At 39.2% G+C, this 15,466-nt stretch overlaps 1 protein-coding gene across 4 annotated transcripts in view; it reads right to left on the bottom strand.

Annotated features, from left to right (window-relative positions):
* GABRB1 (gamma-aminobutyric acid type A receptor subunit beta1) overlaps positions 1-15,466 on the bottom strand; it is a 324,119-nt gene that overhangs the window by 188,853 nt on the left and 119,800 nt on the right. Inside the window, exon 1 of one of the 4 annotated variants that reach the window (XM_079919129.1) lies at positions 14,059-14,130. The exons of the other annotated variants lie outside the window; for them this stretch is intronic. The gene's annotated coding sequence lies outside the window, so the exon portion shown is untranslated. Of the gene's footprint in view, positions 1-14,058; positions 14,131-15,466 lie in introns of those variants that run through there. 4 annotated transcript variants of the gene reach the window in all.

The following is a 15,466-nucleotide window of genomic DNA, read 5'->3' as shown; positions in this document are numbered from 1 at the left end:
TTGATACAAAGCAGTTGTCTACATCAGTTTATTTTAGAGTTCCAGCTTACTTTTAGAATTAGGTCTGGCTGAGAATGACAGGAAACATAAAATAACAGTGGCTTAAAAATCACAGGTACTTAGTTCTCTCTTCCTTAAATGCAATTTGCAATTTTGCATTCCTAGAATGATATGGCAACTCCACAATTATCAAGAAACCATGTTATTTCTATCTTATTATTCTTCTATCTTGAACATGTGGGACTTTCACCTCCTAGTTTAAGATGGCTGCTTGAGCTCCAACCATTATGTTGGTATTCCATCAAGCAGAAATAAGGAAGGGTAAATAAGAGCGTAGTCATTTCTTTTAGGGATCGCTACAGAAGTCACACCATGATTTTTTAGTTATATACCATTGAGCAGTACATGTTCTATGACCATACTTTGCTATAAGGGAAGCTAAGAAGTGTAGTCGTTACTTAGCATAGTCATATGCCTAACTAAAACAGGTTCCTATTACTGGAGAGGAAGTAAAGAACAGATATTTGGGGACTTCTACAACTCTCAAAAACAATACTGATTAGCCTTCTACTATTACAGAGAAGTCTGTTGACTGATGGCTTTAGAAACAAAAATGAGGGTTGGAGAAGACACTGTTGTTGATGTGGATAGCCTTTAGGCTGAGATCAATTTTGGGAAAAGAGTTTTTAAATTTAATTTTAAAAATATGAGTTAATACAACATCTGATACTTGAACACTTTTCTAGCTATATTTTGCATAAAAGAGGCCGTTAATATCTGTTCTTTCAAAACACAATTGAAATTCTCATTTCCCATGATACAGGGTAGCCTTCCAAATCCGAGTTTCTCCAGACATTTTCCAAGAAAAACATACATGTTCCCAAGGAGAAAAGAGAAAATTATTCAGACCCTATGCCTATGATCTAACCAAGAGACAGAGAAAACTACAATTTACACATAAGTAGGGAAATTTTTCCAGAGCAGTGGAGCCAGCTACAGAGCCCACACTGGAACTGAGAGCCATGTGGAGGCTGCAAGGAAGAGAGAAGAGGGCAACGGGGTCTAAGGGTGACAGAATGCAAATACTATTAACTCTAGACAAGAGGGGTCCCACCATAAGGTGGAAATATTGAGGACAGGGCCAAGACTTGAGAGCTCAGAGGGAAGGAGATTCAAAGTAGACACAAGACCAGAGGCTGGAGTCTCATTACGACACTATATCCGCAGAGGGGAACAACCTTAAAGGCTTGGTGATGAAGAGAAAAAAGAGAAAAAAGGGGGAAAAAAACAATGAAAATAAAGAGTCTTACCAAATATAAAAGAATCACAAAGTAAGAAAATATACGAACACTTTCTATAAAGAACAAAAGAAGAAAGCACTCTTGATTTTAGAAGCTGTACTTCCCAAGACTGAGAGAAGAAAGCTCTCTTCAGCTAAGAAATTTAGTAAGCCACCCACACTACTATTGTTCTGAGCCAGAAAAATATAAGACATATCACAATGAACAGATGATGGCAATCAAAACTAATATAAGAAGAGAATAGAAATGAGAATCATACAATGTCAGCTGATAAAGAGTCCCCCCAAAACCTACCATGAAGCAGAGGAAAACAATAAGAAAATTCCCCCGCCTGAGTTAAGTATTGTTTAACATTTCCAGATGTCAAAATAGAGCTTGAATGAGAAATCAGGTATTTAGCACAGAAATCAACAAGGAGAGAGAAAAAGAGAAAGAAGGAGAGAAAAATGGGGAAGGAAGAAAGAGTAAGAGGGAGTAAGCCAGAGAGAGAGAGAGACAGGGAGCACAAATGTGAAAATATGTTAAATATTGATGAGTTTGCTTGTACTCAACTTTGAACTTTTGTTATAGAAGTGAAATTTTAAGTTAAGGTACGCACATAGACATAAAGCATTTTATTTCTAGTATGTGCCAGCCACTGCTGGGGCTACAGAGGGTATCGGGCATCCTAGAACTCAGAAACCAATGGGGAGATAAACATACATGCATTAATCAATTAAGCAGACAAAGAAAATTATCTTTACTGACTATAGGAAAATGCCAGATCCTAAAAATGTATAAAGTATATGGGGATGGGGATCTAACTTATACTGGGAAGTTAGGCACAGCTTCCCTGAAGAAGTGCTATTCAAGATGAGACCTGAGAGGTGAGTAGGGTTTAAGCATAAAATAATGAAGGGAGAAGAATTCCAGGCAAAAGGGATAGCACTGTTGCATACTTTGCCTCAGGAAAAATGTTGAAGAAGATTTTATGCGTGTAATCAGTTTTTCCTCTGATACATATATTTGTGGCTCCCGTCACCTGGAGATTGAGTTAGGAGGGGAGTGTGAAGGATGTTGGGGCAGGTTGGGGGGTAGAATTTCCATTTTATTTTTTATACTTCTTTACTGTTAGGCATTTAAAGTAATGAGCACATATATCTTTTGTAAGAATAATTAAAAATTACAAATAGTTTCACAAAAGCAAGCTTGTTGGAGGTTCTCTGTTTGCCCCATGGACCTCCCTTCATTCTTCTCTTCCTGGCTGTGCATCGGAGAGTCCAACATGCATAAACGTTATTAGTGGGCTCTCACTGCCTTCCGGCTACTGGTTGGGTTTGGCCAGTGGGAGACTCAGGTAGGAGGTCAGAGGCAGGAGAGCATGAGAACACAGTATTTATTCTTCCAGGTCCTCCTTGGAGGGTCTGCGCATCAGCTGTGTCTCTCTGAAGAAGAGAGACATTTTACATCAGGTGCCCTCTCTATGCAGCTCTCTCTGAGCCCTGATCACCTTCCCCTCCCTTGCATCTCAGGTGTGGTAGGCTGAATGATAGCCCCCCAGGATATCCATCTTCCCTGGAACCTGTGACTGTTGCTTCGTACCATAAAAGGGACTTAGTGGATGTGATAAAATTAAGGATCTTGAGATAAGATTATCCTGGGTTATCTTGATGGGCCTTCATTATCATCATAAGGGTCCTTCAGAGGGAGAGAAAAGGTGATGTGATGTGAGGACGTGAGCCAAGGGATGGAGATGGCCTCCAGAGGCTGGAAAAGGCCAGGACGTGGATTCTTTCCTAGAACCCACAGAAGCAACTGTTCCCTGTCAACATCATGACTTAGCACAGGGAAGCTGATTCTGGATTTCAGACTCCTGGAACTGTGTGATAATAAATTCCTGTTATTTTAAGCCACTAAGTTTGTGGTAATTTGCTACAGCAGCAGTAGGATACTAATACCCAGGCCTAGCGTGGTAAAGCCTCCTTACCTGGTTTTTTTTTGTTATTATTAATTTTTATTTGTACATATTTGCTTTACAATGCTGTGCTAGTTTCTGCTATACAGCAAAGTGAATCAGTTATATGTACACATATATCCTACCTGACTTTATTAGCCCAGGTTAGCACACCCTCCCCTGTTGGTGATCCTAAACTTTGTTCACACTTGATAAGTAATATTTATATTAACCTATCTGATTTACCCAGTCTGAGTGTGCCATGGCAGAAACTTCTATGAGTTTCTTTTTTCTTCACTTTTAAAAGTTAGGATTATCATTAATAATACCTGTCACACAAGATGGCTGTGAGGGCAGATGAGTTGATGAGGTAAGCACATATTTTAAAGTTGTAAAGTAATGTAGATCTGTCAGTTGAAAATGTTTTACATGCTCCATACTTTTGGGTTCCACTCGCTTGGAATAGATCATCAAGCTAGAGTGAACAGATAAAGGTGTCATAGACTCATATTTGGCCCAGATCCAAATCACAAGAATAAGTTCTGATTAAAACTCTCGGGACAAACCTGAAAAGACAAATTAATCTGATGATGTGGGAAAGAAACAATGTCCAAGCACAGAAAACATCGGCTGGTTAACTAATGCTTTAAAGCTAAGAATCTCTTGAGTGACAAAAAGGCTCAGTGTTCTGCCACTGGGGATGGTTTGCTTATGTCTCTGAGTTTCTCACATGCTGTCTCTTTATCCAGAATGCCGCTGTTTTCTTCTCTGCTCCTAATTCCTACTTGTCACCTCCTCCTGGAAGCCAACCATGATCCACAGGCTGAGTTAGGTGTCTACTTTCAACGTTCCATTAGCCCCCTGTGATTATCTCCACTTTGCTAATCAAATATTGGAAATATCTGTTAATCTATCTGTCTCTCACCACTAAACTGTGAGTTCTTTCAGGATAAAACTATGTCTTTTATCTCCATGTCCTTAGCACCTAGCATGGCGTCTGGTTCATAGTAAAGTCTCAGTAAATATTTTACAAATTCATTGTGAGCAAATGAGTGAATAATAAGCAACATCTAAAGTTAAATCTACATCATTATTGTACAAATCACTATTTATACAATAAACATCACTCTTCCTGGTATTAAATTTTATCCATTCAGGAGTTGACATTAACAGCTTTTAACAGTACCCACTAGTCTTATTCGAGACTTTAGAACAAAAATAATACAGGGGAAATGCCACGATGTAAAAATAGTTACCTTAAATGGAACAGCCAAACATCAGAATCAAACAAAGGCTCACATGAAATTGAAAATCTGTAGATCCTTGAGAGGCTCCCCTTCCGCTCTCTAAATTTAATGTGGCTAATTTGTCATTCTATAAATACGTTCCATTTTTTGTTCATTCATATGTTTTATAGCCTCTGTGTATATTTCAGCTCTTGGCTTTAGTGAGTGTTCAAGCTATAAGGTTAAACAACTTACATAGATTTTCTGTTGGAATAGAGTGGGCCAAAAATCTGGTGCACATATTTAATATACAATATTTCTCAGACAAGAGTGACAGGATCCTACCGTTAATAAGCATTCTATCAGGAATTCTGCATTCCTCCCTTCCTGATTTATATTTTATGGTACATCAATTGAGTAATATTTTAAATGAGTAAGGTAAACAGAGACCATTTTGGGTCTGAAAAAAGCAGTTAGACTTTGATTTATTTCTGTTATGCCATCAGCAGGAAATTATGCTTATTTTGAAAGACAATGCTTTGCTCTTGTTTAAAAAGACCGCAAATTTTGGACTGTAAATTTATATACACAGCCAGTAAGGAAGGCATACTGTCGCTACAGAGGCTGCAAGGGGTATCAGGAAAGCAAATATATACATCTCCATACATGTGACTGATGACTGGCCCACGAAATATCTTACTAGTCACAATACTGAACACTTTTTTCACTGAAATACCTTTTTTGTAATCAGTGAAGAATTTATTTTATTTACTGGGCTCTTTCAATGCCATTCATTTACCGGGTCATTTCTAATTCACTGATGCATTTAGCTAACACTCTTTTGGGCATCTATTGCAGGCCCATTACTTTGAAGGGAGGAGATAAAGAGCACATAGCCCCTGCCATTGTGAAGTTCACAGTTTACTAGGGGAGACTGACAAATATGCCAAAAATTGTGCAATGTGGTGACTACTCTGAGGGTATTGTGGATGTTATATGGTATAGAAATAGTCTAACAAGAGGAGTGTCAGGAGGTGTGGAATGGATTACTGAACAACTTGGGATATAGAAGCAAATTTGAGTCCCAACTTGTGAAATTTGAGGTTAGATTTAACAGCTCTGGACTTTTTCTTTCTTTAGCGAAAAGTAAACAGTTGAAGCTCTCAGGTTATAAAGTATCCAGGGATATTTCAGCTAAGGGGGAAATGGAAAGGTCTAAAAATAATCTAATAGCGAATGCTGTCAAGGTTCTGATGTGGCGGTCATCCCTGTCTGTGGTCTGAGGTGGTGTCTGAATTACTGAAGGGACAGGCAGGCAAACTTGAGCAATGTTATCCTTGTCTTCAGCACAGTTACATCCGAGGAGACAGGAGGCGTCAATATCGAGTCAGTTCTTCAACTCTCAATAACTTATAACATGGATGGTACCAAGAGCTTAGCAAAGTAGTTGGTCTTAAGCCTTAGGGTCATGATTGCCTTCCCAGAATGGATCTATCTCTAGGGTAGAAATGAAAATGCCACAAGAATATACAGCATGCCCAGAAAAGAGCTGGAGGCAAACCTGAGCAATTTATGGGATTACGGCAGCGTCGGCTCTCCCTCAAGTACCGCATCGACCTCTCCGTGTGAACCATAAACCCTCTCACCTCGCTCACCCTTTAGTGGCTCACGTTCACCTGAGCCTCAGAAAATATACTTTTTGTTTTTTTAGGCAGTTTCATTGAGATACAATATACATACCGTATAATTCATTCAAGTGTACTATTCAATATGTGTTTAGCATAAATACCGTATGTTAACACATATATATGGCATCTAAAAAAAAAAGGGGTTCTGAAGAACCTAGGGGCAGGACAGGAATAAAGACGCAGACATAGAGAATGGACATGAGGACACGGGGAGGGGGAAGGGTAAGCTGGGACAAAGTGAGAGAGTGGCATGGACATATATACACTACCAAATGTAAAATAGATAGCTAGTGCGAAGCAGCCGCATGGCACAGGGAGATCAGCTCGGTGCTTTGTGACCACCTAGAGGGGTGGGATAGGGAGGGTGGGAGGGAGACGCAAGAGGGAGGGGATATGGGGATGTATGTATACGGACAGCTGATTCACTTTGTTATACAACTAACACACGATTGTTAAGCAATTATACTCCAATAAAGATGTTAAAAAAAAATTGTGGTAACATAGTACATAACAAAATTTGCCATTTGAGGCATTTTTAAGTGTATACTTAAAAATTAATTACATTAATTTTTTAATTACATTCACAATGTTGTATAACCATCACCACTATCTATTTCCAATATTTTTAAATAATCCCAAACAGAAACTGTACCCATTAAGCATTAACTCTGCATTCCCCACTCTTTTCAGCCCCTGGTGACTTCTACTACTTTCTGTCTCTATGAATTTGTCTAATCTAGAAGTTTCATATAATTGGAAATATACATTTGTCCTTCTTTGCTTGGGTTATTCGACTTAGCATAATGTTTTCAAGGCTCATAATGTTGTAAAATGCATCAGAACTTCATTCCTTTTTATGGCGGAATAATATTCCATGGTTTGTACATACCATATTTTGTTTATCTGTTAATGGACATTTGGGTTGTTTTTAACTTTTGGACTTTGTGAACAATATTGCATGAATGTTGGCGTACAAATCAGAACAATCCATTTTTACAGTCATTATTCATTGACCCTAAGTAAATCCATAGACTTAATAGGTTAAGATTTAAGTAATTCTCCCAAGGTCGTTGAAGAAGTCATAGTCAGGAAGAGTATTTAAAGACTGTATCCCCATGGCACTCTGTTTCCTAAGACTGACTGACCTCTCTAGGTTAAATATATAAGTACAATTTACCTGGGTACATTTGGGGCTAAAATGAGTTGGAGTTCCATGTGTTACGGAGGTGTGACATATAGTGGAAAGCTGCATAAATGTAGTTGAATATCTGGCCAAGTAGGTGAGGAGAAGTCCCTTCTAAATCAGTGTGTATAATAGGCTGCTGTGAATGCTTTCATGATGTAAAAATACTGCACATTCGAAATCACTGGATCAAAACATCAGCATAATACTTTCAATACCTGCAATATCCAAATTTTATAAAACAAAGGCTGACTGCGAGCTAACTTTTAGTCAGTCGTATATAGAGCCTAAAAGGGATTAAGAGTATGAGAATTGTGAAAGCTACATCCAATTCCGATTCACTTGCTTTTCTCTCGGGCATAAGATGCGGAACATTATGGCAAAAGTGCATGGCAGGGGCTAGCTTTGGGAGGACCACTATCTTTGCATAGTTTTCTATACCCATTACCTAATCAGAGTTCACACACTAATAAGTAAATAAAATCAGAAGCTGACATTTTAAAGAAAAGAGAAACAGAGAAAAGCACAAGTTAAATGTAATGCCACATTAACATCAAGTTACTGCATTGCCTAGATAGATAAATGAGCTAAACTTATGTGGGGATTGTGCAAATTGTGTCACGATGCTACAAGTTTTGGCACGTCCTGTCAAAGACATTGGTATACTCTAGTGAATTCTAATTAACTCTATAAAAATCGTGTTCCCTCCTTCCCTGTCAAGAAGGAGTTAGGTTTGAGTTCATCTCAAAGTACCATAGATTGCTGGGAAGATGGAAAATCAGCTCACAGAAGATGTTGTCGTGGTGGCTGAATGCCTTTCAGGCTTCTGAAAGGATTTTAAATTCAGAATGCTTTTTTTCTGGCGTAATCTGGGAAATACATATGCAGAAGTTATAATTCAATAAAATGAAATCTATTCTCTAAATTTACTAAAATGCAGACTATTTGGCCCTGTGTTAAAGTGTTTGTGTGTCTGGTTGTGAGTTAGACTGCGTGGTTGTATATTTGCTCTTTACTAGCTCTGTGACTTTGGATAGGTTACCTCCGTCCTTCAGGTTCCTCAGTCAAATGAGAAAAATAATAAAACCTAGATCTTTGGTGTTGTAAAGGTTAAGTCACATGCTTTATACATAGTAAGCAGTAAAAACAATGTCAGCTACTTTGTTTTTCAGTAGTAATATTCATTACACTTAAAAATAAAGATTAAATAAATGTATTTTAGATATTTTATTGGCCATTGTCTTTAGATACGGTTGCAAAAGTTGAACAGGACTAGATATATCTTTGAAAGAGGTGTGAGATCATTGTGTATTTAAAAAGCTCAAATGCCATCCAGCTCCCATGTAGAGAAATCCATTTCTGCCCTTGGCATCCTTTACTAGAATTATTTATAGACTGTGATAGGATTTAGAGCCTCCATGAATTTTAAAACAAGCAATGAACACAAACCTAGCACCAAGCATTTTTACCTTACCTCTTTCACCCCTGCCAGGTTAACTAATCCTTCTTTCTTAACTATGTTTTTCCATCAGGGTATCTGAATAAAAAAGATTGAATAAGCCCCATCCTGGCAAAGGGAAAGCCTTTAGGACAATTCATGATTTTGAGACATTGAGTGTTGTTGTTTTTTATCCTGTGATCCTAATGCTCACAAGTAAAGTCTTTTATTAAGAAAATCCCCAAGGTTCTTTACTGGTTAAGCCTACAAGATTTTAGCTAGCTCTGGGAATATACTCTGTGCTGATTTTTTTAAGCATTCACAAATGAACTGAGCAAAAACCTGGAGAATGGTAAAGACACCTCTGACTAAAATCACTTTCCCCCAAATACCTTATGTTTAGCAAACTTCCCTTAAAGAACTCCTTCAAAAGGGTTTGGCTTAACACTACACAGAAGATATTTTCTTCTCTAACATTACTCTTCCTTGACTCAAAATTGCAAGTCAAAAAGAAAAGAGGGGTTGGGTTATAATGAACAAAGCGAACTCTTAGCCTCCGTTCTAGATGGTAACTGGGACGGGAAAAACTTCAAGAGTCTGTAATACCAAAATTTAAGAGCGTGACCTCCAGAATCATCCCCACAAGGCATCTTGTAGAATTTCAGAAGATATTTCAGAAGATACAGAAACCTTGGACCTAACTGCTTTTTTTTTTTAACATCTTTATTGGAGTATAATTGCTTTACAATGTTGTATTAGTTGCTGCTGTATAACAAAGTGAATCAGCTATATGTATGCATGTATCCCCATATCCCCTCCCTCTTGCGTCTCCCTCCCACCCTCCCTATCCCACCCCTCTAGGCGGTCACAAAGCACCGAGCTGATCTCCCTGTGCCATGCGGCTGCTTCCCACTATCTATCTATTTTACATTTGGTAGTGTATATATGTCAATGCCACTCTCTCACTTCATCCCAGCTTACTCTTCCCCCTCCCCGTGTCCTCAAGTCCATTGTCTACGTCTGCGTCTTTATTCCTGTCCTGCCCATAGTTTCTTCAGAACCTTTTTTCTTTTTTTTAGATGCCATATATATGTGTTAGCATACAGTATTTGTTTTTCTCTTTCTGACTTACTTCACTCTGTATGACAGTCTCTAGGTCCATCCACCTCACTACAAATAACTCAATTTCGTTTCTGTTTATGGCTGAGTAATATTCCATTTTATATATGTGCCACATCTTCTGGATTGCTTTTTAAAATCTTAAGTGAAATAAAGATATGTTCAAGTGTTTGCTTTGGACAAAATTGTTAAAGGAAAATAAGTTAAGGAAAAATTGAATACTTAGACATCAAAGGTGTCTCATAATTCTTACAAGCCAATATATTTTATGAAAATGATATAAACCAAATCTAGACATGTGACTTAATCATATTTAGTTTCTTGGAGCTGTATGTATCTCAGAAAATAGGAAAATAATAGACAACTTTTATCTTCTCTGCCACATTTTTTCTCTATCTTGTTATAATATTGGTACCTTCTTTCTATAAAAAGTATTCTCATGAATGAATCTGGTACCAATCAGTGTAAATTTGCATGAACTTTCTCAGGAGTATTTGGAGGTTAAGCCTTGGAATTAAAAGTAGAGTCTATAACTACAGGGATTTCATACACCAGCAACCTAATAAGACTGCCTTTGTGTGCCTGAGTGTGTGTACACATGTGTATCTGTGTGCATGTGAAATGGTGATAGAGGAAATACAGAGAAGCTGTCCTTGAAACCCACAGGGTACCCATTGACCTTACCTATGTGTGAGGTTGTTGATTTATCAACAAATTAAAGCCCAAGATGAGGGAAGGGTTTGATTAGCTGTTTGATTAGATGAACAATTTTCTTGATGGATACACTTGGGGACTTCTCATGGGAGGAGAGTGAGAAGAATTAGCCTCTCAGATCCCTTTTAATCAGGGTAAAACTACGGAAACAGGAACTTCCCTGGTGGCACAGTGATTAAGAATCCGCCTGCCAATGCAGGGGACACGGGTTTGAGCCCTGGTCCAGGAAGATCCCACATGCTGCGGAGCAACTAAGCCCATGTGCCACAACTACTGAGCCTGTGCTCTAGAGCCCCCGAGCCATAACTACTGAGCCCACGTGCCACAGCTACTGAAGCCCACGTGCCTACAGCCCATGCTCTGCAACAAGAGAAGCCACTGCAATGAGAAGCCTGCACCTCTCAATGAAGAGTAACCTCCACTCGCCGCAACTAGAGAAAGCCTGCGCGCAGCAACGAAGATACAACGCAGCCAAAAAACAAAAAACAAAACTACCCAAACAATAATTTTACGTATTTGATCTGTGGTTTAAGGTCCAAGCATAACTGTAACTTAGTAGCCCTGGAAATGCTAAAACATTTGCCCAATCTGTACCGATCTTCAAAATCAGACAGAGAAATCACAGTGTGCAGCCAGTTGTGAGCAGAGACACCAGATCACATGTGTGCCAAGTGTGTAACCACAAGTCCAGGCCTGACCTGTTACAACACTAACTATGTAAGCATCCAGTTTGGAATAGTTTAATCATCTCATGAAGACCACAGTGATTTACCACTTAAATTCAGATGCACCTGCTTCCTTTGAACCTGAAGGCCACACTCAGTTTTCTCTTTCTCAGCATCTTCCACAGCCCACAGTTTCAAGAGGAGAGTGCAAAGTACAGAGAAATCATTGAGCTGGCTCTAACCCAGCTCTTTTATTTTTTATTCTTCAGACCTGTCTAAGGTCCTCTGAGGTCCTTGCTTTCATTTTCTCAACTCTAGAAGGAGCAAATGGAAAAGAGAGCAGCATGGAGTTGTTCCAAGAGCAGTGTTGTGAGCATACATTTGTCCTGCTTGAGAGTGAGGTTTCGCCTCCAACCTACGCTCTGAGGGGGCAGCTGTGATGTCTCCATGGGATGAGAGAAAAATCAGTATGCATGGCAATCTGGTGTTGTGCCCATAGGACCACGGAGGGAAGATATGCTGCGTGCCATCAGTGTGTCACAAATGAGGGTTGCCACCAGGACCAGGGCACCTCTGTGTTACCACAGTCACTGAAAGGAAGGAATAATTGTTGTAACAGCAGAAACAGGCATTCCCATTTCTTCACCTCTCTCTCTTTTTGCTTGCTTCAAACATTCCTCCTCATCCTTCTGCCGCCATCCCATCATCATTACATATGTCTCAGTATTCAGCAAAGAAGTGGATTTTGGTGTGGAGAACTCAGTTACTGACTGAAATAATAAAAAAGGTAGACCTGCTCACATTTAGGGAGGGGCAGTAAGTGGCACTTGACCAGCAGATGTGAAACATCACAATGTGTTTACACGTTGAACAACTCCTTATAAAGTGGAAGCACACATATTGCTTCCCGTAGTGAGAGGGCAGGACAGGAGGCAGATTTTTATTTTTATTATTTTTTAATTTAATTAACTCATTAATTTTTGGCTGCATTGGGTCTTCGCTGCTGAGTGCAGGCTTTCTCTAGTTGCCACGAGCGGGGGTTACTCTTCGTTGCGGTGCATGGGCTTCTCATTGTGGTGGCTTCTCTTGTTGCGGAGCACAGGCTCTAGGCGCACAGGCTTCAGTAGTTGTGGCATGTGGGCTCAGTAGTTGTGGCACACGGGCTCCGTTGCTCTGCGGCATGTGGGATCTTCCCAGACCACGGCTCAAACCCGTGTCCCCTGCATTGGCAGGCGGATTCTTAACCACTGTGCCACCAGGGAAGTCCCACAGGAGGTAGATTTTGAGAGTCATTGAATGACTTGGGGAAGGGAGGCAGAGAAAATAATTTATCAAATAGTAAGAAGTGCTTGGGACTGTTTATTTTCTTAAATGACATAGTCCGCCAAGGAGTGTCTACGGATGACATACTTAAAAGCCTACAGGACCAGGCTTTTTCTCCAGGAAAGTCTGCTTAGAGGGCATCCGCAAGGAGCTGGAAGCAGCAGAGGCTTCATTTCTTTTCTGTTCCAAACTTTGTGTGCTTTTTTTGCAGATGGAATTTCTCCTTAAACTGTAACACCTTATTAAAAATGTTTGTATTCGCTGTTTGGTAAATTCCACTCAAAAATACAAGATAATAGGCTGTATGAGATTGCCTCCTTTATTATTCAATATTTTTTATCCTTCCAAAGTTTTGCATAATTTCATTTTCATAAGATTTAACATATTTAAAAGACATTGTATGGTTTAAAGCAGGTGATTTCAGACATATTTTAAGAAGAACGATTAGCCATCATATTTATTCAAGGTAAGGGAAACATTTATTCAATTAAATATCAGTGATTTATACTTGCTGAAATGTAGTATGTCTAATTATAGAAATGATTTTAAATTATACAACTGGCTAATGGCTACACTAGCTAGCTAATACATTATTAACCAGCCTGGCTGCTCGAAATGCAAGTAACAGGGAGAAATTAAGTCTGTGCATTATATTATGCAAATTATTTATGTTAAATTAATGTACTAGAGATGACTTTCTGAAGATGTGGTTAACATTAGATAAATTTAGCTAACGTTTTGACTGTAGGTATGTCATATACACTTTTATTAAAGTAGCACATATTCCTTGAATAAATATTTATTTCCTGGCATTGTGCAAAGCTCTGGGCACCCAATTGTTTGGAAAGAGCTTTTGAATTCAGGGGTGACGCTTCTATTATTAATGGTATTCATCCAGCAGTCATTCCCACAACATAAGGTATACATATATAAAACTCTGTTTTGGTTTTTGGCTGGAATAATTATAAATGAAGTGGGTCAAAGGCAAGCCATTTTGCTCTACAGTGTTGAATGCCTTTACTAAAAACAAACAAATAAAACAAAAAACTATACCATTATGGATAAACACTTTCTAAGTAAGACTCAAATTCCATCTTCTTTAAATACCCATTGCATGATCTATCCAATGTTACGGCCAGCTCGTGGACCTCTTCTCCAATAATCTTGTCATTTGCCCCCATCCCAGCTACTCACTGCCAGAGTCACACTCTTGACTGTCATGATCAATAACTGCATTTAAAATGCAAACATAACTCTCCCCAGGTGTCTCCTCCTACGTTTCGATTTGGTCTTTCTAGTGCTTCACTTCCAACAATCCTTTGACCTCACCAGGACAATAATACACTGATCCTATCACATTTTCAGTATGTTTTATCCCCCTCATGTCTTCATTTCCCTCTGTGCTCAGCTTAACTTTTAAGGTCAGTCATTATAATCACTCTTTTACATACATCTCAAATTCTCTTACCAATCTCTCCCTTTGTTGAATTACATTGGCTAAAGTATAGCCTTGGGTAATTCTTTATATCTGCTAACTCCATGCATCCATCTGTGCTGCAAAAAAATGGATAGAGAAAAACAAGAATCAAGTTGATCAATCTCCTTTAAATTCATGACAGAATGGGCCTAATTATGCTACCTGACCAATTCTCCTTTCTTTCTTTTTTGTTTTTTTTGCGGTACGTGGGCCTCTCACTGTTGTGGCCTCTCCCGTTGCGGAGCACAGGCTCCGGATGTGCAGGCTCAGCAGCCATGGCTCACGGGCCCAGCCGCTCCGCGGCACGTGGGATCTTCCCGGACCGGGGCACGAACCCGTGTCCCTTGCATCGGCAGGCGGACTCTCAACCACTGTGCCACCAGGGAAGCCCCCTCCTTTCTTTATCTAGTCTAGGTACATTCCATTTTTTTTTCCTGGATGATTCTTTCCTTCTTCTGGCTCATTCTCCCAACACTGAACATTTCCCTCCAGTTCTTACTCTCAGCTGATGCCATACCTACCTATTCACCTAGAAACTAGAAGGCATCAGAAGAGAACTTGCACACATTCTCAGACCACATACTCCTTCCCACCTGCTTCTGTTCCATAGACTTTACCTTATCTCCTAACTGCAGGTGATCTGTATGTGTCAGCTACCTAAGACTTGTGCAGTGGATCCCACTCCTCCCACCTAAAACAAAGACACTACTGCCTTCTTTCTCCTGCATCATCTGCTTTTCCTTTAGTACTGGGTTATTGCCATTTGCAAATAATCATGCTTCTAGCTACCATCAATTTCCCTTTCTCTATGTTTCTCCTGAGCACTTACTCCTATGTGTTATACAAAATATTTTTACTTTATTATCTAGTTAGATACATAACCCTTCCAATAAAATGTAAGTGACACAAAGGCAGGGATTTTTATATCTTTGAACACTGCTTTATCCTCAGCATGTATAAAACAGTGCCTAGGACATAATACACACTAAGTAAACTTGTTGAATGATTAAATTAAAAGGATGATTCAAATAGGGCTTTCTACGAGCCAGGCATATGGTAAATTATTTGCATAATTTTCTCAGTTAATCCACACATTGATGTTATAAAGTAGAGATTCAAATCCCCATTTTCCAAATGAGCAAACTTAGGCTACCAAAAGGAAAAAAGTGTGGCTAAGCTGGAATTGACAGTCAGCACTATCTTACTCCAAAGTTCACAGTCTTAACTACTATACTTCAGATCATGTCCAGCATTCCTCATGGCTATTGACATCACCACGTTTCATTAAACAAAAGTTAAAACAAATGTACCACTGTCTCATGATGAGTGTGTTATTCTTTGCCCGTCACTCTCATTTCTCTTGTTCGTTCAGAAATCTGGAAAACAAGGTTCTAGGGTT

Source organism: Stenella coeruleoalba, assembly GCF_951394435.1.
Source record: "Stenella coeruleoalba genome assembly, chromosome: 4".
Taxonomy (NCBI): Eukaryota; Metazoa; Chordata; class Mammalia; order Artiodactyla; family Delphinidae; genus Stenella; species Stenella coeruleoalba.
This window is presented reverse-complemented; position numbering and strand designations above follow the sequence as displayed.